At 45.6% G+C, this 23,420-nt stretch overlaps 1 protein-coding gene and 1 non-coding gene across 2 annotated transcripts in view; both read right to left on the bottom strand.

The window, feature by feature from the left end:
• Positions 1–23,212, bottom strand: part of LOC118392728 (neuroligin-2) — a 149,080-nt gene extending 125,868 nt beyond the window's left edge. The window contains exon 1 of the mRNA XM_052460743.1: positions 22,041–23,212. The gene's annotated coding sequence lies outside the window, so the exon portion shown is untranslated. The remainder of the gene's footprint in view (positions 1–22,040) is intronic.
• On the bottom strand, positions 6,469–6,544 carry trnae-uuc (transfer RNA glutamic acid (anticodon UUC)). The gene has a single exon. It is a non-coding gene; the product is annotated as a tRNA-Glu (tRNA).
• Positions 23,213–23,420: the final 208 nt, after the last annotated feature.

The following is a 23,420-nucleotide window of genomic DNA, read 5'->3' as shown; positions in this document are numbered from 1 at the left end:
GTGACTAGGTGACCCAGTGCTTATCATTTTGCTTTAAAAAGCCCTGCTCCTATAGTGTTATGCTACCCGTAACACACACATCAATCTCTCTATACCGATGATGCAGGTTTCTCTCTCTCTGAGAAATGAACACACTCAAGGACAGTAGTTAGATGGGTCGTACACTACATGGGGTGGTGGAGGAAAACTCGTTGTGAACTGCTCATAAAGGAGGCGAACTTGTAGGTGCACACACACCCCGGGTCGGCTCAATCGATGGATGGTAGTTCAGAGACCACTGTGTGTGTGATCACCGGATCAATTTGCAGGGGGAGGAGACGGAATAACAACTTGTCCTCTTTCTTAATCATCTCTCTCTCTCTCTCTCTCTCTCTCTCTCTCTCTCTCTCTCTCTCTCTCTCTCTCCATTTATCCACTTCCCCAGAGTCAGATGAACTCATGGTGTTTTCGCCAGCCAATGCTATTTAGCGTTATCGCAATGGCTGCAAGTCTATGGGCATCTGCTAGCACTCGCTCCATTGTGCGTTCCTTGGATTCATATTTCACTTACTTACTCCTCCTTGCCTCAAAGTCTTCTTGTCTTTGACTGGCTTCTCTCTAATGTACATCTTGCATCCTCTATTCTCTTCCTAGAGCTCTTCAGTACCGTCAATAACCCTTTTCTCCTGCATCCCTCTATATCGGTTTTTCTTCTTCATTAATGCACTTTTACCTTCACCCCTTGTACTTCTCTCTCTCCATTTAATGACTCGCCTCTATTCATCCCCCTTTCATAACTTACCATGCAACAACCCCTCTCTGTCTCCCCTCGCCCTCTCTCCCGGTCTGTCTGTCTCCGCATCCCACCCTCCGTTCTCCCTGAGGTGTGCTGGTCGTAATGCAGAGGACACAGTAATGGTTCTTACTCACTCGCACCACCATCATCATGAAAATGTCTCCGTAACCTGTCCGGTCCGGACTGTCTCGTAATACCCATGCCATGGCAGCTATCCTGAGGAACAGGGACGGTTCACATGTTTGACCATATTCACAACACTTAGGAGATTTGTGGCTATTTTGAGGAAGAGGAAATGAAACGTTTCCGATTCCTGTTCTGTGGATATTAAGCGTCAACATCTAAGCATTTGGAAAACACACACAGGCATGTACACACACAGGCCTGTACACACACAGGCATGTACACACACAGGCATGTACACACACAGGCATGTACACACACAGGCATGTACACACACAGGCCTGTACACACACAGGCATGTACACACACAGGCATGTACACACACAGGCATGTACACACACAGGCATGTACACACACAGGCATGTACACACACAGGCCTGTACACACACAGGCATGTACACACACAGGCATGTACACACACAGGCATGTACACACACAGGCCTGTACACACACAGGCCTGTACACACACAGGCATGTACACACACAGGCATGTACACACACAGGCCTGTACACACACAGGCATGTACACACACAGGCATGTACACACACAGGCATGTACACACACAGGCCTGTACACACACAGTACACACAGGCCTGTACACACAGGCATGTACACACACAGGCCTGTACACACACAGGCATGTACACACACAGGCCTGTACACACACAGGCATGTACACACACAGGCATGTACACACAGGCATGTACACACACAGGCATGTACACACACAGGCATGTACACACACAGGCATGTACACACACAGGCATGTACACACACAGGCATGTACCTGTACACACACAGGCATGTACACACACAGGCATGTACACACACAGGCATGTACACACACAGGCATGTACACACACAGGCATGTACACACACAGGCATGTACACACACAGGCATGTACACACACAGGCATGTACACACACAGGCATGTACACACACAGGCATGTACACACACAGGCCTGTACACACACAGGCATGTACACACACAGGCATGTACACACACAGGCATGTACACACACAGGCATGTACACACACAGGCATGTACACACACAGGCATGTACACACACAGGCATGTACACACACAGGCATGTACACACACAGGCATGTACACACACAGGCATGTACACACACAGGCATGTACACACACACACACAGGCCTGTACACACACAGGCATGTACACACACAGGCCTGTACACACACAGGCCTGTACACACACAGGCATACACACACAGGCCTGTACACACACAGGCATGTACACACACAGGCCTGTACACACACAGGCATGTACACACACCTGTACACACACAGGCATGTACACACACAGGCATGTACACACACAGGCATGTACACACACAGGCATGTACACACACAGGCATGTACACACACAGGCATGTACACACACAGGCATGTACACACACAGGCATGTACACACACAGGCATGTACACACACAGGCATGTACACACACAGGCATGTACACACAGGCATGTACACACACAGGCATGTACACACAGGCATGTACACACAGGCATGTACACACACAGGCATGTACACACACAGGCATGTACACACACACACACAGGCATGTACACACAGGCATGTACACACACAGGCATGTACACACACAGGCATGTACACACAGGCATGTACACACAGGCATGTACACACACAGGCATGTACACACACAGGCATGTACACACACAGGCATGTACACACAGGCATGTACACACAGGCATGTACACACACAGGCATGTACACATGTACACACACAGGCATGTACACACACAGGCATGTACACACAGGCATGTACACACACAGGCAGGCATGTACACACACAGGCATGTACACACACAGGCATGTACCGGCATGTACACACACAGGCATGTACATGTACACAGGCATGTACTGTACACATGTACTGGGCATGTACACACAGGCATGTATATGTACACACAGGCATGTAATGTACACACAGGCATGTACAGGCATGTATTGTGCCATGCTCACATCTGGGCGTGAATATCTTAATCCTCAGATATTCTCTCTCTCTCTCACACACACACACACACACACACACACACACACACACACACACACACACACACACACACACACACACACACACACACACACACACACACACACACACACACACACACACACACAATGCCAGGGCTCACATCTGGCTATTGTTCATCCTTTGCAGAGGGAGTGTGATGTGTTGTTGTGCCACCTGTGTGCCCAGAAATAGTTTCAGAAACACAATCTCTACCTGCACCTGTTTCCAACTCTTATGTAAGCGCTGGAGGGCCACACATGTATGCACACCCACACCCACACCCACACCCACACCCACACACACACACACACACACACACACACACACACACACACACACACACACACACACACACACACACACACACACACACACACACACACACACACACACACACACACACACAGAGAACAAGGGAAACCAGGAGTAGAGCATCGGTAAGGAAAGGTGAGAAAATCTGTGTGTGTGTGTGTAAACACGTGTCACATGACATGATTAACACATGAAACATGCAGAGTGATCAGACAGGTGTGAAAATGTGTGAGTGTATGTGCGAGTTAGCTAACACACGCAGGGCCTGCTTTCCATCGTTGCATTATCTTCTCACATGTCACGACACATTAGCTGGGGGGTCTGAGTGATGTGCATTGATACACATTGGCATTCAGGCAACCTTTTAGAAAAACTGCCTATGAATTTGTCACTGTGCTTTAATAAAGAAATCAGTTTGGTTGCCATTGAAGTGACGTTTGTGCCACAAAGCGATAAATGAAGGTGACAGTCAACTGTATCGCTAATTCACAATCATAAGCCTTTGAGAATGTGTATGTGTGTGTGTATGTGTCGTGCAAATGAAATATGTCTGCATCTACGCGTGACAGAGAGTGTTTATATGTGTGTCTTTCCATTAAATGAGGATAATGCCTCGTACAGAATGAATTATTCCTGCCTGAGTGACTTCATTATGTGCATCCAGACTGTGTTACTTAGGTGTGTGTATGTGTGTGTGTATGACAATATTCCATGAGTGTATCTTTGTTCTGTGTATGCACAGTATTGAGTGCATTAATATCGTGTGTGTGTGTGTGTATATATTTAGCATGCATGAGAGTACCCAGTGTGTGTGCGTGTGTGTGTATTCAGTATCAATGTGTACTCAGTTAGCATTGTGTGTGTACACTCAGTGTGTGCGCGTGCGTGCTCGGAGTGTGTATATGCGTGCCTCTATCCGTGCAGATTAAAAGCTCGGCGTCCCCCCCCCCCACACACACACACACCCCAAACTCCTACCTTCTCTCCATCCCTCTTTTCATTCTTTGTTTGAATCCTTCTCTCCGGGGTACTTTCTCGATCAAAGCGCTGGTCTGTTTATTCTTGGAAGGGCTATGCTGATGTTGCTCCATAAAGGGACACACAGCCCTGCAGATAATCCCTGCTGTACACCTGCAGCTCCATCACTGGCTGTGAGACACCCAATGAGGGATAAATTAGGTATGTGTGTGTGTGTGTGTGTGTGTGTGTGTGTGTGTGTGTGTGTGTGTGTGTGTGTGTGTGTGTGTGTGTGTGTGTGTGTGTGTGTGTGTGTGTGTGTGTGTGTGTGTGTGTGTGTGTGTGTGTGTGTGTGTGTGTGTGTGTGTGAATCTCTAATTGACACAGAAGAGGAGATGGGTAGGGTGAAAGAGAAGCTACATAAGGTATGGTATGTTCTATTGTCACTGTGTGTGAATAGAAAGGACTCTGCGATTATCTGGGAGTGGGTTACATCATGCTAATCATTTTACTGAAAACAGTCGAGACATTGTCACAGCCCTTGTGTGAACAACTGCATGCCCTTGAGACCAATTCAGTTTGAACACATTGAATTGTTGCATTCTACATGCATTCTCTTCTCTCGTTTTGCTTGGAGCACCCAATCCTCTTATCTAATATCATAACCCTTGAAGACAGATGTGACAAGAGAAAAGTGATAGCAGCACAACCATGGACCTTGTCAGACAGAGCATATGCATCATTAGTCCTTTCCTCTAAAACCAGATTTACTCCAAGCTGCCGTGGCAGTGGCAGTGAGCCATGTTGAAATATGCTTGTACACATTCTTTAGAGATGTGTACAAGCATTCTTTAGAGATGTGTACAAGCATTCTTTAGAGATGTGTACAAGCATTCTTTAGAGATGTGTACAAGCATTCTTTAGAGATGTGTACAAGCATTCTTTAGAGATGTGTACACGCATTCTTTAGAGATGTGTACACGCATTCTTTAGAGATGTGTACAAGCATTCTTTATAGATGTGTACAAGCATTCTTCAGAGATGTGTACACGCATTCTTTAGAGATGTGTACAAGCATTCTTTAGAGATGTGTACAAGCATTCTTTAGAGATGTGTACAAGCATTCTTTATAGATGTGTACAAGCATTCTTCAGAGATGTGTACAAGCATTCTTTAGAGATGTGTACAAGCATTCTTTAGAGATGTGTACAAGCATTCTTTAGAGATGTGTACAAGCATTCTTTATAGATGTGTACAAACATTCTTCAGAGATGTGTACAAGCATTCTTTAGAGATGTGTACAAGCATTCTTTAGAGATGTGTACAAGCATTCTTTAGAGATGTGTACACACATTCTTTAGAGATGTGTACAAGCATTCTTTAGAGATGTGTACAAGCATTCTTTAGAGATGTGTACAAGCATTCTTCAGAGATGTGTACAAGCATTCTTTAGAGATGTGTACAAGCATTCTTTAGAGATGTGTACAAGCATTCTTTAGAGATGTGTACAAGCATTCTTTAGAGATGTGTACAAGCATTCTTTAGAGATGTGTACAAGCATTCTTTAGAGATGTGTACAAGCATTCTTTAGAGATGTGTACAAGCATTCTTCAGAGATGTGTACAAGCATTCTTTAGAGATGTGTACAAGCATTCTTTAGAGATGTGTACAAGCATTCTTTAGAATGTCCAAAACATTCTTTAGAAAAGTATACTCGGTCATAACAGACTTTATATGGACAAATACAATTCATAAGAATAAAAAATAAAGTTTTACATCTTCTGAGGGTGGTTTTAACTATCTAGTCTTGGAATTGTATCAACTCGCCACCCTAGCTTTTACTTGCAACATATAGTTAAATGCACTAAAGAGGAACAATGGGAACATATTGAAGATGCACATCCCCAGAATCTTTTTATGTGTCTATTTTTAAAGGACGAAACTAAGAACATTAAAAACTTTGTAGTTAAACACGATAACAATATGGAAGACAATGAAACATATTCCACCAGAACTGAATATCACTTCCTAAAAACACAACCTTATGGAACAATCCTTGGATAGCTTTTCACAATTCACAGATAAATTGGTCCACATGGAAAACTGAAGTAATACAATTTAGGAGACGTTCTTATCCGAAACGACTTGCAGCAGTGAGTGTATTTATTTTCCCCATACTGGTCCCACGTAGGAATCGAACCCACAACCCTGGCGTTGAAAGCGCCATGCTCTACCAACTGAACCACACTGGACCATAGAAACTATAAAAAGGACTTGGTAGGAGAAAATACATTTATTTCCATGACAGAATTAAACATTTGTTTTGGGCTGACCAAATACATGAATCTTAAAAGTTACATATCATGACATTTTCAATTATACATTTTTTGGACATCATAGTAACCTTGAGGGAATCTTATTCAAGTCAGATACGGATGTTTATATGATAGGGATGATATACAAAGCCTTGTGGAGAGCATATCCAACAAGTTTACAGTTAAGGAAAATGTATGCTTAATCCAGTATAAACTAATGTTTCGAATTTGATCCCGCTTTACTTGAAGTGCATCTTATGAACTCTTCATAAAGCATTCATAAAGGCATCATAAGCACTACATAAATGGGTCCCAAATCATCTATAACCACATTTCATGCTCTACAAAGGGTGAGTAAATGTGAACAAATAAATGGATGGCTATGTCACACAGTTATGCCATGTCTTTATAGAGCATGATATATGGTTATAGATGATTTGTGAGGCATCTATGAAGTGCTTATGAAGCCTATATGAAGGCTTTCCGAAGTCTTCACAAGAGGCACTTCAAACAAAGCGGGAGGAATTTATTATACCAAAAGTCGAAAATTCGACAGCACAACGGCAGAGTCATGTTTTGAGTGTAGAAGGAATAATGACACAAAAACCCATCCTACCTGGGAATGCCATCAAATCCCTGAAGTTTAGGGCGGAGCTAGAAAGATGTCTGTCAGAGTATGACAGTGTCAACACACTTTTAATCCGCCTGTCTGCACATTTCAAGACATGGCATACGGCGGTCTATTGAGATCGCCGGTGAGTTGGGGCGATTCCCTTCTCGTCAATTGGAAGAAGAAAAAAAAACGCATACTAGAAGCGTAGAAGTCAACCAATCCGCCATCGTTAACATGATGGGCAAATGAAATGATTGAAATATTGAAAGTGTGTGGGCTACGGAAACAAACAAAATGGTACAGTTGCAGGCCATGCGGCGGAAAGTGATGCGGGCGCTGGAGATAGGGGTGTGCGCCGATGGCCTGGGCAGGTGCGGCGTAGTTGAGGTTTGCATGACGTTGTCGTTTGCATGTGTCTGTTTTGTGTTGTTTATCAAATTAAATCTCACAAAAAAAACAAAAGGCACAAAAGCGCAAACTCCGCCCACCTCGCACTCCAAGCAGGCTGGAGCAAATATATTTCAAGGATTTTGAAAAGTACGGGAACCCAAGTCTGTGGCCCGGCCGGTACTGCAGCATGCAGCCGTCAGCATTCCTTCCTGCTTTGCGCTGCAATGTGTTTGTGTATGTGTGTGCGTGGAGACTCTCTATGAGAGAGTGGCCAGATGAATGAGGGAATGAGGGGGGAACGGTTCCCTGGGGAGGCTAGGCCACTCTCCAGGCAGTCACACTGGAACACCCAGCCAGCCAGCCACCCATCCAGCCAGCGAACGACACAAACACACAAATGGCAAACGATGAAAGCTCCATGCCGACTCCACTGCATTCTCACGGCGACGAGCATACAAACCAACGAGGCGAAAAGCCCACAGGCCCAGAAAAGGGATTTGACATTGTGCTAGTTACTACAGCCACAATTACACAAAGAGAAAGAGCCTTTTTTCTTCTTCTCTCAAACGGCTACAGTACAATGTGATTATTGCCCATAGCTGAGAACGCTTGTTTCAACACTTTTCTTCTATGGTGTCTTGGTGCTGCTCTATATTCCCGTCCGTCAAAGCTGTGCGGTCATAGAAAGGTTGTTTTTCTCAACCTGACCATTGAGCGGATTGACCGTGACCAGTGACCAGTATTGTTGGTGCCACCCTCTCTGCTGTGCCAATAACAAACAACAACATTTTAGTCATTGAGCTGATGCTCTCATCCAGAGCAACTTCATCTTAAGATAGCGAGGTGGGACAACCACATATCACAGGCATAGAAAGTAACATTTTCCTCAATAATTACAGTCAGAGCTAGAGGGAGGGGGGCTGAGGTGGCAGAAAGGTGTGCTCGGGTTGGGGTGTAGGGTTTGAGCATAGCCTGAAGGTAGGGAGGGGCAGTTCCTCTTGCCAGCACCACGGTCTTGTAGTGGATGCGAGCTTCGACTGGACAAAGACAAAACAACAGCTCCGTCAGTAGAGAGTCCAGTCACGGTAGCCCTAGCAACAGCAGACAGGAGCAACCTGCACATTAAGTGAAATCTATCCTCTGTCTATCCTCTAGGTAATAACTGCTCTGCTCTCTCAGCCCGGTTTTCCATTTGTTTGTTGATCACCCTTGAAATCCACACAGGAAATGTCAGAATACTTTAAAAGCACTACAACGTAACACCAGGAGAATAGCAGCATCACAAAATAATATTCAATATCTAAATTGGGCATGAAAATAAATCATGTGTTATATAACTATTTACATAAATATATTATTTCCTGCGAATGGCTTACCAAGAAAACTTCCAAAAAGACTAATTTGAGGTAAAATGGAGCTCAACAAAGAAAAGGCAGAAGATTGATTTCTTATTTCTCCCTTTAATCCATTGTACATGATGCGGACAGGTGACTGACGTTTCCACGTCAAGACGATGTCTTCCAAGCTGACGTCTTCCTCAGAGGAAACGGCAGTCACCTCCTTATGGATGTTTTTCTTGGTAAAGCCATTCTAGTGATTTTTGCCCACCGGAACCAGTACTGTTTCCCGCATCCTGGACAAATAATTGGAGATATTTTATGTGTTACATCATACAAGCGTCAGTGATGGTTGAGGTGTGGTCTAGCTCCGATGGCTGTAACCTTTAAATCACCTCCCTCCAGCACCACACACACACACACACACACACACACACACACACACACACACACACACACACACACACACACACACACACACACACACACACACACACACACACACACAGATGCACAGATGCACACACACAGATGCACACACACAGATGCACACACACAGATGCACACACACACACACACACACACACACACACACACACACACGCACACACACACACACACACACACACACACACACACACACACACACACACACACACACACACACACACACACACACACACACACACACACGCGCGCGCACACACACACACACACAGATGCACACACACACACACACACACACACACACACACACACACACACACACACACACACACACACACACACGCACACACACACACACACACAGATGCACACACACACAGATGCACACACACACAGACACACAGGCAGCAGCAGGACTGGATCAACACGTGTTCTTGGTTTTGATCCATTTACCAAGGCTCCACACTCCATTAGGCCAGAATGAAGGTCAGACTAAAGGAGGAAGAGAGGGGGGTGAGGAGAGAGGAGGGGTTTGGAAAAGGGGTGGGTTGAGAAGGAAGAGAGGGGTTGAGGGGTGAGGAGGGGTGGTTATGGGGGATGAGGAGGGAGGAGCAGGGGGGGGAGAGGTTAGATGGTGAGGGGTTGCTGGAGCTGTTTAAGGGGACAGAGGTGGATGGGGGCGGGGACTTGACTCGATAGCCTTGCTCCATAATGATCCTTCTAATGGGGCAAATCACTGAACAGCCAGCCACCCACTGCAAGTCCCCCCCTCCTTCTCTCCTTCCACGGAGAGAAAGAATACAACAAACGGAATTACTGATACATGGAGGCCGAGGAAAGGTTGAGCTGTGGTGGAAGTCTATTGAACAGTGAGGTTGTACATGAACAGGGTTGACCCTTCCTCTCCTTCTCTCCCAGTTAGTTCTTCGGGGGGCGCCCCAGGGTCTTCCTTCAGGGCTCTGGAGCGAGGTGTCGAACCGTGGAAGAGGAGGGGGAACGAGGGATGGAGGAGGAGTGCTCTATGAGGACCTCTCCAGACTGATCAATGGGTTAACTAAGTAGAGAGGAGAAAGAAAGGAAGGATGGACGGAAAGGAGGGATGGAAGAACAAGGGCTGGGATGGAGGGATGAGGGGAGGTAGAGATATGATGGAGGGATGAGGGGAGGTAGAGATATGATGCAGGGATGAGGGGAGGTAGAGATATGATTGAGGGATGAGGGGAGGTAGAGATATGATGGAGGGATGAGGGGAGGTAGAGATATGATGGAGGGATGAGGGGAGGTAGAGATATGATGCAGGGATGAGGGGAGGTAGAGATATGATGGAGGGATGAGGGGAGGTAGAGATATGATGGAGGGATGAGGGGAGGTAGAGATATGATTGAGGGATGAGGGGAGGTAGAGATATGATTGAGGGATGAGGGGAGATAGAGTTATGATGGAGGGATGAGGGGAGGTAGAGATATGATGGAGGGATGAGGGGAGGTAGAGATATGATTGAGGGATGAGGGGAGATAGAGGTATGATGGAGGGATGAGGGGAGGTAGAAATATGATGGAGGGATGAGGGGAGGTAGAGATATGATGGAGGGATGAGGGGAGGTAGAGATATGATTGAGGGATGAGGGGAGGTAGAGATATGATGCAGGGATGAGGGGAGGTAGAGATATGATTGAGGGATGAGGGGAGGTAGAGATATGATGGAGGGATGAGGGGAGGTAGAGATATGATTGAGGGATGAGGGGAGGTAGAGATATGATGGAGGGATGAGGGAAGGTAGAGATATGATGGAGGGATGAGGGGAGGTAGAGATATGATGGAGGGATGAGGGGAGGTAGAGATATGATTGAGGGGTGCAGGAAGGAGAGGTTGAAGGATGGAAGGTTGGGTTGGAGGTAGTGATGGGTGAAAAAAATCTATATTTACATATCGGAGTATTTCTTTTAACGATATATCGTATCATTTTGACAATATATTATTTTTGCGCTATACGGCTGTACCTGCACAAAAACTCCAGTATCTTTCCTTCATACTTGTCACGCTGGTATAAAGGATCTGGAGACAGGCGCACGAATACGTAATAGGGGTTTTTATTTCCCAAATTACAGCGTGCCGTGTAATGGCACGGGGACGAAGACCAAACCAACACGTCTACAACACACAGGGTAGAAACCCAAACAAAAGAGCGAGGGTAAACCTCGTTGAACGACACGGGACGACAGCCGTAATACATAATATATAAAGCGTGCAGCGCAACAGCTGCACCAACACATAGGTACTCGCACCAACGCATAGGTACTCGCACCAACGTATAGGTACTCGCACCAACGCATAGGTACTCGCACCAACGCATAGGTACTCGCACCAACGCATAGGTACTCGCACCAACGCATAGGTACTCGCACCAACGCATAGGTACTCGCACCAACGCATAGGTACTCGCACCACCAACGGACATGGGAACAATAATCGATCGGACAATGGTGAACAAAGAGCACACTTCTACAATTACTAATCAAAAGGAATAGGGACCAGGTGTGCGTAATGACAGTTCCGGAAGGATCCGTGACAACACTGTAGCTTGTTCTCCATCGTCTTTTAAAATAGGGAGCCAATTTGTTTTCAGCCCTTTTATTTCCATGACTGATCAGAACTATTTTCCTCCTGGCTCTCTCTTGTCCCTTCTGCAGCAGACATATGGTGAACAATATGTTTGGAACATTGAATCGCAAATAAAATCACAGTATCGAATCGCAATACATATCGCATCGGCATCTACAGTAAGTATCGTGATAATATCGTGTCGTGAAGCACCCGGCAATTCCCAGTGCTAGTTGGTGGATTAGGGACAAAGGATGGAGTATTAGGGGCAGAGGGGTAGATGCTGAAGGGTAGTGGTGACGGTGGTAAGAAGGACCAGAGAAGACAATGGAAACCAGTAGAAAGAAATCTGAGGTGTCATGTTTGAGAATTCAATGGCTATAGTTACCATTGCAGGTGCACTACTGGCCAGTCGAATATGGCAAACGTAACAGCAGGGAAATGTCTATCAATTATCTATTACGATTTTCTTTCGTGTTCCATGATTATGAAGTACATTTTACAGTATCGATGAGTCTAAATGTTCACAGGGGTTTGATCCTGAGGCTACACATGGAGATCGAGCACAAGAAATCAAAGACCATTTGAAAATCCACACACACACACACACACACACACACACACACACACACACACACACACACACACACACACACACACACACACAGTTTTCGGCTCCTGGAATGAGAAATATGTTTTCCGGTTAAGGGATCGAGCTCATCCTCTGAAATGTGTTTAGTCTCCCTCTCTGTTTTTCAGGGATGGAGGGATGGAGGAAAAGAGGAAGGGGATGAAATCCTGCTGACTTGCACCTTCTCTTTCCCCTCTCCCTATTCCCCCCCTTATTTCTAACTCCCCAGAGTTTTAACCAGAAATAGCGAGAAATCGTTTCATCTCTGCGCCAGGGGGACAAAGCCGCTTTCCCAGGTAGCCAGGCAGGTCTTTGCTCGTTCTCTGCAGCTTTTTAACTCTTTCCATGGGAGTTACTGCTGAGTTGGGCAGTGTCCTATTCAGGGTCCTACTCATTAAGCACCAAACGGAAGAAACCTTGACTAAAACTGGGGAGGGAAACTGAACTTAAGAAGCCAATGAAAAGCGCTCGTTTCCGTTTACCGTGGCGAAACCTTTTGCTACATGGCGCCCAAATGCAGCCTAGTAGTGCCGCACTGAGGCCTGGGAGAGGGGAGGAAAGAGACGGAGGAGGGAGAACACGAGTCGGCAAACCACTAGGCGCTAGCAGATAGACCAGGGAAAGCAATCTCACTGCTCATTAGTGACTAGCGTTAGCGTGTGATCTGGGGCTAGATCCCTAAACGCTGTTCATTAGGGGGATGACACCAGCGAGCCTCTCTACCTCTCACTCTCTCTCTCCACTGGTGCGTTCCACCCTTACAGTATCACACACACACACACACACACACACACACACACACACACACACACACACACACACACACACACACACACACACACACACACACACACACACACACACACACACACACACATCACTGAGGGTTGGATTCAGCCTTGAGAGAGTGCAAAGAGCTACCGATCGATCAATCATCACCTGCTGTATTGTTCATCCGCATGAACGGCCGGCACTAAGCAGAACCCTACAAGTCTGGAATTCAAAGTGATATGCTCCGTTTCTGAAGTGAAAACATGGTGTAACAAAGCATATCAGTTTGGGTTTCAGGCGAGAACCTAACAGCATGTAAAGAAATCCCCCCAAAAATGTTTTAAGTCCATCAGGATAAATGGAAGGGGAAAGGCATGTCGCAAGGTGTTTGAAGCGGTGCGCACACACACATACACACACACACACTCCCAGCACCCTTCAGTGTTGTTCATCCCAAGGGGCTGCTGATTGTGACAATAACAGAGATGATCATCATCGTGATGGCGTCGCTCGCTGCACGAAGCGGAAGCGAAAGTGTGACACTCCCAGATCCACCACTCGTTCATCACTGTCACGCTACCGGCTCTCTCCCTAACAAGCTTCTATCCCAACGCTCACAGCCGCTGTCGGCTCCCTAGCGTAGAACTGACTGTCAGGGAGGAGTGTGTGAGTGTACTGTATGTGAGAGAGTGTACGGTGTGTGTGTGTGTGTGTGTGTGTGTGTGTGTGTGTGTGTGTGTGTGTGTGTGTGTGTGTGTGTGTGTGTGTGTGTGTGTGTGTGTGTGTGTGTGTGTGTGTGTGTGTGTGTGTGTGTGTGTGTGTGTGTGTGTGTGTGTGTGAGTGTGTGTGAGTGTGCGTGTGTGTGAGTGTGTGTGAGTGTGCGTGTGTGTGTGAGTGTGTGTGTTTGGCGAGCTTATCCAAAATACTCTATTCGTTAGCATCCATACATGGACTGTCCATCAAGGGACAGCTCGTGGCAGTGAGGTGGAAACGACTCATCTAGTTACAGAAGCTAACAGAGCGACTTTCTCTCAGGGGAGCGGACCTGGTCCCCATGTATTGTCAGGTGGCCCCATTAGTCTTGCTGCCTGCCTGTGTGCGTCTGAGGTAACAACTCTGCCAATGCCTCAAACCCAACCACTAAGACCTCAGCCACTTATGTCAATGGACGGACATCAAATGCCTCACATCCTCCCTATAGTAGGAGAAAGTTACCATGCCAGTGGCTCATTATACTAGATTGTCTGAAACTCAGAATGAGACCGGCTCCAGTGTGTGTGTGTGTATATGTGTGTGTGTGTGCCTGCGCCCGTGTGAGTATGAAAGTAACAACCCACATCATTATACAGAACAGTGATAATCCGCACCACACTATACTCTCTCTCTTTCTCCCTCTGTCCGCTTCTCCTCTCCTCTTCCCAGCATTACGATTCAGCCACCACTCTTAAGGTTGTTACCGTCGCAGTGTGTGTGTGTGTGTGTGCGTGCGCGCGCAGTGGTGCTACTCCCAGTCCATATTGATGGGTCTACAGATGTAGGATCTTAATTTGATTACCCTGTTGCAGGAGAACCTTCTTGCAATGCAGGAAATGTCACACTTGTAGTGTATTTGAGGTTTAAAAAGGCTTCTAAAGTTTGTCATTTCCATTTTGAATGAATCATAATTCACATAATAATTCACATTTCCTGTTGCATCAGGATTATTTTCTGGCCGTAGCAAACCGTCTCAAATGAATACATCTGTATGTGTGTTTGTCCGTTTGCAACAGTGGAAGAGCAGAGGATGCTATAGTAGTGAGCATAATGGAAGTCATACATTGACATTGTACTATATCGCTATGGTGCTACATGTATCCCGATAGTGTTATGTACTGTTAGGGTGTTTTCATACTTTGTCCCTTAAGACCATTTTTGTGAACTGGTTTGTAAAAACAATTGTTCAACTCAGACTCTTCAAAAGAGACTCCGAAGCGAATCGAACTAAAACCACCTTGAGAGGTGCTCTGAGTTTGGTTTGCTTGAATTCCGCAGTCCGGCCCCCTTTTTTTAGGGCAATGTGAAAACAAAGCTACCCAGGTTCGCTTGTAGTTATTCCCGCGCCACACACTAGACTACTGCAACACCGTTTCCCCTGCCATAACCCCTTACATTGGTGCCACAAACGAGAGAAGATGATGACGTGTAGGTTCACAGAAAAAAACTTGCTGTTTTTGGAAATTGATTAGCAATTGTCAAGGATGGAGTTGTTTGTTCAGATTATTTGCAATATGTGCATAGGATAAGAAAGCTTCATCAACTGTTCATTTGATTGTGGGGTTTGAATAGTGCTAGTAGACAACAACATATTTAGGGCCCTATAAAATATGTTTTATTTTTGCCTGATTCTGTTGAGTTTATTCCCCAAGTTCATTTTCTCCATTTGTTTTCCCAGGTTTCAGTTTTAAAATTGTCTTTCAGGTTTTCAATCTCAAAATCAAAATCAAAAACAACTCAAATTGGATGTTCTAAGTACAGAAACATGCTTAAACCACATCAGGAGGCCACTTCAGGTCTGGGAATAATCACATTTAAAAATATATTTTGGATGTAAACTCAGCAAAAAAAGAGACCTGTCTTTCAAAGATAATTCGTAAAAATCCAAATAACTTCACAGATCTTCATTGTAAAGGGTTTAAACACTGTTTCCCATGCTTGTTCAATGAACCATAAACAATTAATGAACATGCATCTGTGGAATAGTCGTTAAGACATTAACAGCTTACAGACGCTAGGCAATTAAGGTCACAGTTACGAAAACTTAGAACACTAAAGAGGCCTTTCTACTGACTCTGGAAAACACTAAAAGAAAGATGCCCAGAGTCCCTGCTCATGTGCATGAATGTGCCTTAGGCATGCTGCAAGGCGGCATGAGGACTGCAGATGTGGCCAGGGCAATAAATTGTAATGTCCGTACTGTGAGACGCCTAAGACAGAGCTACAGGGAGACAGGACGGACAGCTGATCGTCCTCGCAGTGGCAGACCACGTGTAACAACACCTGCACAGGATCGGTACATCCGAACATCACACCTGCGGGACAGGTACAGGATGGCAACAACAACTGCCCGAGTTACAACAGGAACGCACAATCCCTCCATCAGTGCTCAGACTGTCCACAATAGGCTGAGAGAGGCTGGACTGAGGACTTGTAGACCTGTTGTAAGGCAGGTCCTCACCAGACATCACCAGCAACAACGTCGCCTATGGCACAAACCCACGGTCGCTGGACCAGACAGGACTGGCAAAAAGTGCTCTTCACTGACGAGTCGCGGTTTTGTCTCACCAGGGGTGATGGTCAGATTCGCAATTATTGTTGAATGAATGAGCGTTATACCGAGGCCTGTACTCTGGAGCGGGATCGATTTGGAGGTGGAGGGTCCGTCATGGTCTGTGGCAGTGTGTCACAGCATCATTGGACTGAGCTTGTTGTCATTGCAGGCAATCTCAACTCTGTGCATTACAGGCAAGACATCCTCCTCCCTCATGTGGTACCCTTCCTGCAGGCTCATCCTGACATGACCCTCCAGGATGACAATGCCACCAGCCATACTGCTCGTTCTGTGCTTGATTTCCTGCAAGACAGGAATGTCAGTGTTCTGCCATGGCCAGCGAATAGCCCAGATCTCAATCCCATTGAGCACGTCTGGGAGCTGTTGGATCGGAGGGTGACGGCCGGGTCAATTCCCCCCAGAAATGTCAGGGAACTTGCAGGTTCCTTGGTGGAAGAGTGGGGTAACATCTCATCAGCAAGAACTGGCAAATCTGGTGCAGTCCATGAGGAGGAGATGCACTGCAGTACTTAATGCAGCTGGTGGCCACACCAGATACTGACTGTTACTTTTGATTTTGACCCCACCTTTGTTCAGGGACACATTATTTCATTTCTGCTAGTCACGTCTGTGGAACTTGTTCAGTTTATGTCTCAGTTGTTGAATCTTGTTATGTTCATACAAATATTTACACATGTTAAGTTTGCTGAAAATAAATGCAGTTGAGAGGACATTATTTTTTTTTGCTGAATTAAGTTTCCCTTTAATGCAATGAGCACCAGGCAGAGACTGTTTTTTTGGTTAGTAGTATTTCAGTAGCACCCATGTGAATGCAGGGTTTGCAAAACAAATGGCCACTGGATTGATGCACATAATCATGATATCCTTCTGCCAGGTAGGCATAGGCTACTTTGTAGTTAACTTTTAATCAATACGTTTTTTGAGAAAGCCTATAAATGTTTGTTTTTTATACCAGCAGATGGCGATCATTAGCATTTTCGCTAATGGCTACACAAAGTGAAAACGAGACATTGGTGCACACCACACACAGACAGGAGCATTCCTGTGCCTTTTCAGAAAGAAATATGAATCACTAATGCATTTTGTTCACGTCTTATTAGTCACTTGGGCAAATTAATGAATGTTCTAATAAATTCAATAGATTTAGTTGATTTCCTACTAAGCTCAACACATTTTGGAATATTGTTGAATTCCATGTTAATGTCTGGATTCCATGATTCCATCCACGTTTTCCATAATGCGGATTTTATAGGGCCCTACATATTTGGTGAGAATCACGACATAGGGTACATAATCGATTTTAGCTCTTAAAGATCCAGTAGCCTACATTATGTAAATATAATTTAATCCACACTCGTGTCATTGGGATTTATATGTGTTGAGTTATATGAGTTAAATCCATTTTGACATGGTTCCAAAATAGGAGCAGAGGACGTTAGGCCACATACCCTACTACTGTAAACCAGGTAGAAATGAATCATAACACACACACACACACACACACACAGAATGATTTATCATCCATAGGGATAAGCTCCATACTGTGTCAATGGAATCGGGACGACCTCTCGATTGGCCGATAATAAGGAAATATTGGCCAACAACTCAGGAACTAGGCTACATGTCTGTCTATAATCCCTTTGGGATGTCTGAAATTATGTTGTTTGGATTCAGAAGATTCCCAGTCTCACATTGAAATCCACCCGCACACACAGCGAAATCAAAATGCCTAGCTTCTTCTGATGGTTAGATTTATGTCTATTGTCAAAGGGATTTAGGGAGAAACCAAAGACCCCCCCACCACAGCACCAATATCAAACTCTCTCCGAGCAAGATCTGGCTAGCCTAGCAAGGGGTCTGTCTGTCCGGGACGCCGTGTCTCTCTGTCTGTCTCTGATCGGGGGAGAGTGAAAGCAAGTGGTCTGGTCTTGGGCGGTGGTCTGGGTACCGCCGGTGATCTGGCTGTCAGTAGCGCTAGCCTTATTATACAGTGAGTTGTGTTTTTTGTGAACACCTTTGAGTGGTGTGTGCGTGCGCGTGCGTGTGTGTGTGTGTGTGAACACCAACCTTGATCTCACCTTAATGAGAGCCCCCGGGACAGATGACGCGCCATGTTTTGGTGGAGACGGACGGAAGGTCTGACAAGCAACAGAACGGACGGACTTAACACTGGATGCAAATTGACTGCAGAAAATAACATGTGCGTCAATCGAACCCTATGGGCCCTGGTCAAAAGTAGTGCACTACGTTGCGAGTAGTGTGCTACTTGGGACTCAGCCTCGGTCCGAACCGCCACGGACATGAAGAGAAACAAACCACATACTGATAGACAAGGTCTTCTACAGGAGAAAACTAGCTGGGAGACATGGACACAGTCACATCAGGCTTAGAGCTCTACATGGACTCTTGGGGGTGCCGTTGGACCATGTTGAGGAATGTGTAACATTGAGTTACAAGCAGTGTGCTCATATACTGTATGTGTAGCACTAGTGGGGTGCCCCAATTTCCTATTGGAGGTGCCCACTAAATGCTCTCCCACACCTTTAATTCAAATCCTTGTCCTGCATACACTACCAACTGTCAAACCACGGAAACACACCTGTTGGTTGAGTAGAAACTGGCCAGTCTAGCCAACAGTCTGAGTCAGCCTCCTGCCATCCGTCCATGGTACAGTAGCAGACTCTTCACACTCTCAGAACACTGTATATAATCAATTTAATCAAGGTATAAAATTATTGTTATTTTCAAATACAATCTCTTTTTGGGCTCAATTTGTGGCCAATTTGAAGTGTACAAATTATTACAATCATGTTCCGGCCCCCTGACCATCCACTCCGACAAAAATTGGCCCATGGCTGAATCTAGTTACCTACCCCTGGTCTACCGCTTGGAATATCCCATATTCCCAATACCTATAAGAGAAACATGAAATCAGTAGATCAATTTGCATCACATAACACATACAAGTAAGCAAGCATATAACACATGGCCAATTAAGGAAAACAAACTCGTCTAAGATTGACATCAATACATGATACAGCCCTACACACCTGAGGCTACATCTACTATCAAATGCACAATTAAAACGGAATTGGCGACACACCGTGAATCTGTGAGTGATCACAAGCAATGTGAATATCAAAACCAAGCTGCACCGAGGCAGAAAGAGTGGCGGCTCAGAAAGCAGAGGGTGGCTCAACTTTCTACCGTCACAACGTCCTCTCCGTCTGTTTAATTGTTAGGGACCCACGCCATGAGCTATCAATCTAGCATACTTCTTTGAAAATCTCAGCCCCATCTGCCGCTGTCTGAATGGACCGCCCTCAGTCTCCGTCTTGCCTTGGCTTGTGCCTGTGTTCGGAGTCTGAGAGTGCGTACGTCCATACACACACGCACAGGCATACAGACACACACGCACACGCACAGAAACATTGAAAACATATACACACTCATAAGAGACACAGAAACAGAGACACCTGCAAGGCAAAAACAGCTAAAACATGCACATGCACACACACAGACATACTGTACAGACATACTGTACACACACACACACACACACACACACACACACACACACACACACACACACACACACACACACACACACACACACACACACACACACACACACACACACACACACACACACACACACTCGTAAGAGACACAGAAACACACACACAGACACCTGCAAGGCAAAAACAGCTAAAACACACACACACACACCCCACAGCATGGTGAGTAAGTATGTATGGGTCTCCTTGACAAGGCCACCTGTCTCCTATGTTTATTGGGCCCATTGTAAATTAATTAGAGTACATGAATCTACTGTTGCCATATAAATAAACAAGACGTGTTGCTGCAGAGCACTGCTCTTCACACACACACACACACACACACACAGATATACACATGCAAACACACACACGCAAGAGGGCACACACACACACGAGTGCATACCCATAGCAACATCAACCTGCACACACTCACACTCTCCCACATATTTCAAAGGTCATCCAACTCCTCCTCCCAGCTCCCTCCCAGTAGAGAGATATAAAACTCTCTGTGACATCATCTATTCAGCACAAGGACAGAGTCACACAACACACTTCCCGGATCCATTAAATGGTCTCCCACCTGGTACACAGAGCTATCCATAATATTTGCTATATAGGGCAACCGCAGATCTCTGAGCAGCCAGCGCGTGTATGTGTGAGAGATGTGTGTGTGTGTGTGTGTGTGTGTGTGTGTGTGTGTGTGTGTGTGTGTGTGTGTGTGTGTGTGTGTGTGTGTGTGTGTGTGTGTGTGTGTGTGTGTGTGTGTGTGTGTGTGTGTGTGTGAGATTGTGTGTGTGCCCAGCCTCTCAGGCTGATAAGAACAGGGGTCTTCTTGTCTCTGTTGAATTCTACCATCAACTGGAGCTTGGAATGCCCTCCATACCAGCCCCGCATATAAATGTGGCCCATTCTTTGCAGTCAGTGTGTGTGAGAGACATATGTTCTCACAGGCATGGCGTTTCCTGTCGGGGGCTAGCTCTCTGCCCTGCGACAAGACACATAAGATGCTCAGCCTAGATAGGTTTCATTGGAAACTCTCTTTAGAGGGGGGTGAGGAGGGGGTGTGCAAATTGTGGATCCTATCTTTGACCCATTTCTCCCATAAACCATGCAAGTACAACATTAAAACATTGCCACGAAGTCATTCATTATAACATCTGAGGAATAGGCTTGTTAAAAGCTAATAGACTTGTTAAAAGGTCATCTGTTAATATTTACAAAACATCCTAAAGACAAACTAAGTGGTGGTTGATAGGCTTCAGTTTAAAGGCTCTGTAGTGGTTTGATATGAATCTACTTTAGGCTATTCTCCACTGCCACCACAAGCTGGCAACATCTACATAGGCTATGTGGCGCAACACCAGAGAAGAAGTGTTTGAAGTCGCTCCTCATTAAAAACAGAGGATATATTCCCTGCCCGCACCATTATTGGGAAAAGGGGGCTCAAAAAACCTTTTGAACAGGTTGCTTGTTGGAGATGTATCACAATGGTTACGACACAGCACGCAATCATTAACAACAGGTTCCAAGGCGAAGCTTCAAACGACAAGAGAACTATTCGTGGAATTCGACAGGCATTCTATGCTATTTGTTACCCAAAATAAAGGGACTGGCAAAGTAACATGTAGTTAGGCTATATATTTTAGCTTAATTATAGAAAACGAATCACTCGTTGTTTTCAAATGTTTTCTCTGAAATAGGCTAATGGAAAGAATTCCTACATTCTCGACGACCGAGGGTGATACAGTATGCGTTTACCTGTTATGTGTTCCAAGGGGGTCGCAGGATTCCAAGGGTTTTTCAAAAGGAATCCTTTGATTTTGCCCTCGTCTTTGACTTCTACACCGTTGTCACACCATTCCTTTAGAACGGGAAATATTGAAGCATAGTCCTTTGGAGAAGCTTGGACTTTGAAAACCTTCCCCGGTTTCTGTTTACCGACAACACCAGCTCAATCTGACCGACCTGCAGGTTGATCGGACTACCACATTCTGATAAGGGACCGGGAGACAATGACCGAGGGAAATGAATAGGCTACCAAAAAAAATAAAGCCTAATGCTGCGTATGGCGCATTACACATGCACTAGATAAAGGCATTAAAGCGGGTTCTGGAATGATTCTTCCACCAAGGTAGACTACAGAGAATTGGCTCCGCCGCCTCCTCCGCATAGCAATAATAATAAATAGCCTACATGAATTGTTCGTTTGATCAGTTTCTCTGACGCGTCACTCTACATATCTTTATATCTCGTTATTTGTTGACAACGAAACGATATATACTAATTCCTCATCTACATAAATTGTCAACAGTGATTTCAAATGCGGGTGAATTTTCTACAAAAAATACATCCCCGCTTGCCCTTCGCCGGTGGAGAGGACAGCACCAACGACAGTTTGAATACCTTGGACGATTTGGTGGTGCTTGCCTGCTTCGTCGCTGGGTAACAGCGTTCCACGGTTTCCGTGATTCTCCTCCGACTGGTATAGACTTAAAATATGCTGCGCTTGTGCGATTGCCCCTTTCGCTCGCTCACGCTCCCTCCTCTCTCCCGGCGGGGCGCGTGCACATTGTCCTAGCAAGATGTGTCGCTGTGACAACGCTCAAGCATCCCTAATCTGTCTCTTCAGAATGTTGCTTCTTTAAAAAAAAAATGTCTTATCTTTCTCGCATCAAGTGCTTTGTCATCTTTGAAGGGCATCACTGGTGTCAAACGGACGAAAATCCACTATTCCGAAATGAGTGGCCAACACTAGGCTACCTTTTCCCCCCCCTGTAAACTCCGTCAGGCTACAGAACTAGTCCGTCTCCTCTCTGCTCGCATTAGAGTAGGCTGGGGAGATCATGCATCAGGCTGACGTCAGAGGATGTTAAAGCGATACAAACCCATTGTATAGCCCTCTCTCCCTTCTTCAAATGAGTAGAATAATCTCCATGGGACCCATCCTGTCCTATCACCGGCTTTATATCGGTCTGTCTGACTATCCATGTTTCTCTTCGAATCGTTTTTTTCTGTGGGAGAAACCTCACAATTGCACAGCGACTGGATCTGCTGTAGCCCCATACAGTCACACCACTGTTGATGATGCTTTTGCACCTGTTCTATTGGATCTAGTGCAACAGAAGCACATGCCCCTTA

The sequence above is a fragment of the Oncorhynchus keta genome, chromosome 13 (assembly GCF_023373465.1).
Source record: "Oncorhynchus keta strain PuntledgeMale-10-30-2019 chromosome 13, Oket_V2, whole genome shotgun sequence".
Lineage (NCBI taxonomy): Eukaryota > Metazoa > Chordata > Actinopteri > Salmoniformes > Salmonidae > Oncorhynchus > Oncorhynchus keta.
The sequence above is the reverse complement of the archived record's forward strand: the minus strand, read 5'-3'. Positions and strand labels throughout refer to the sequence as shown.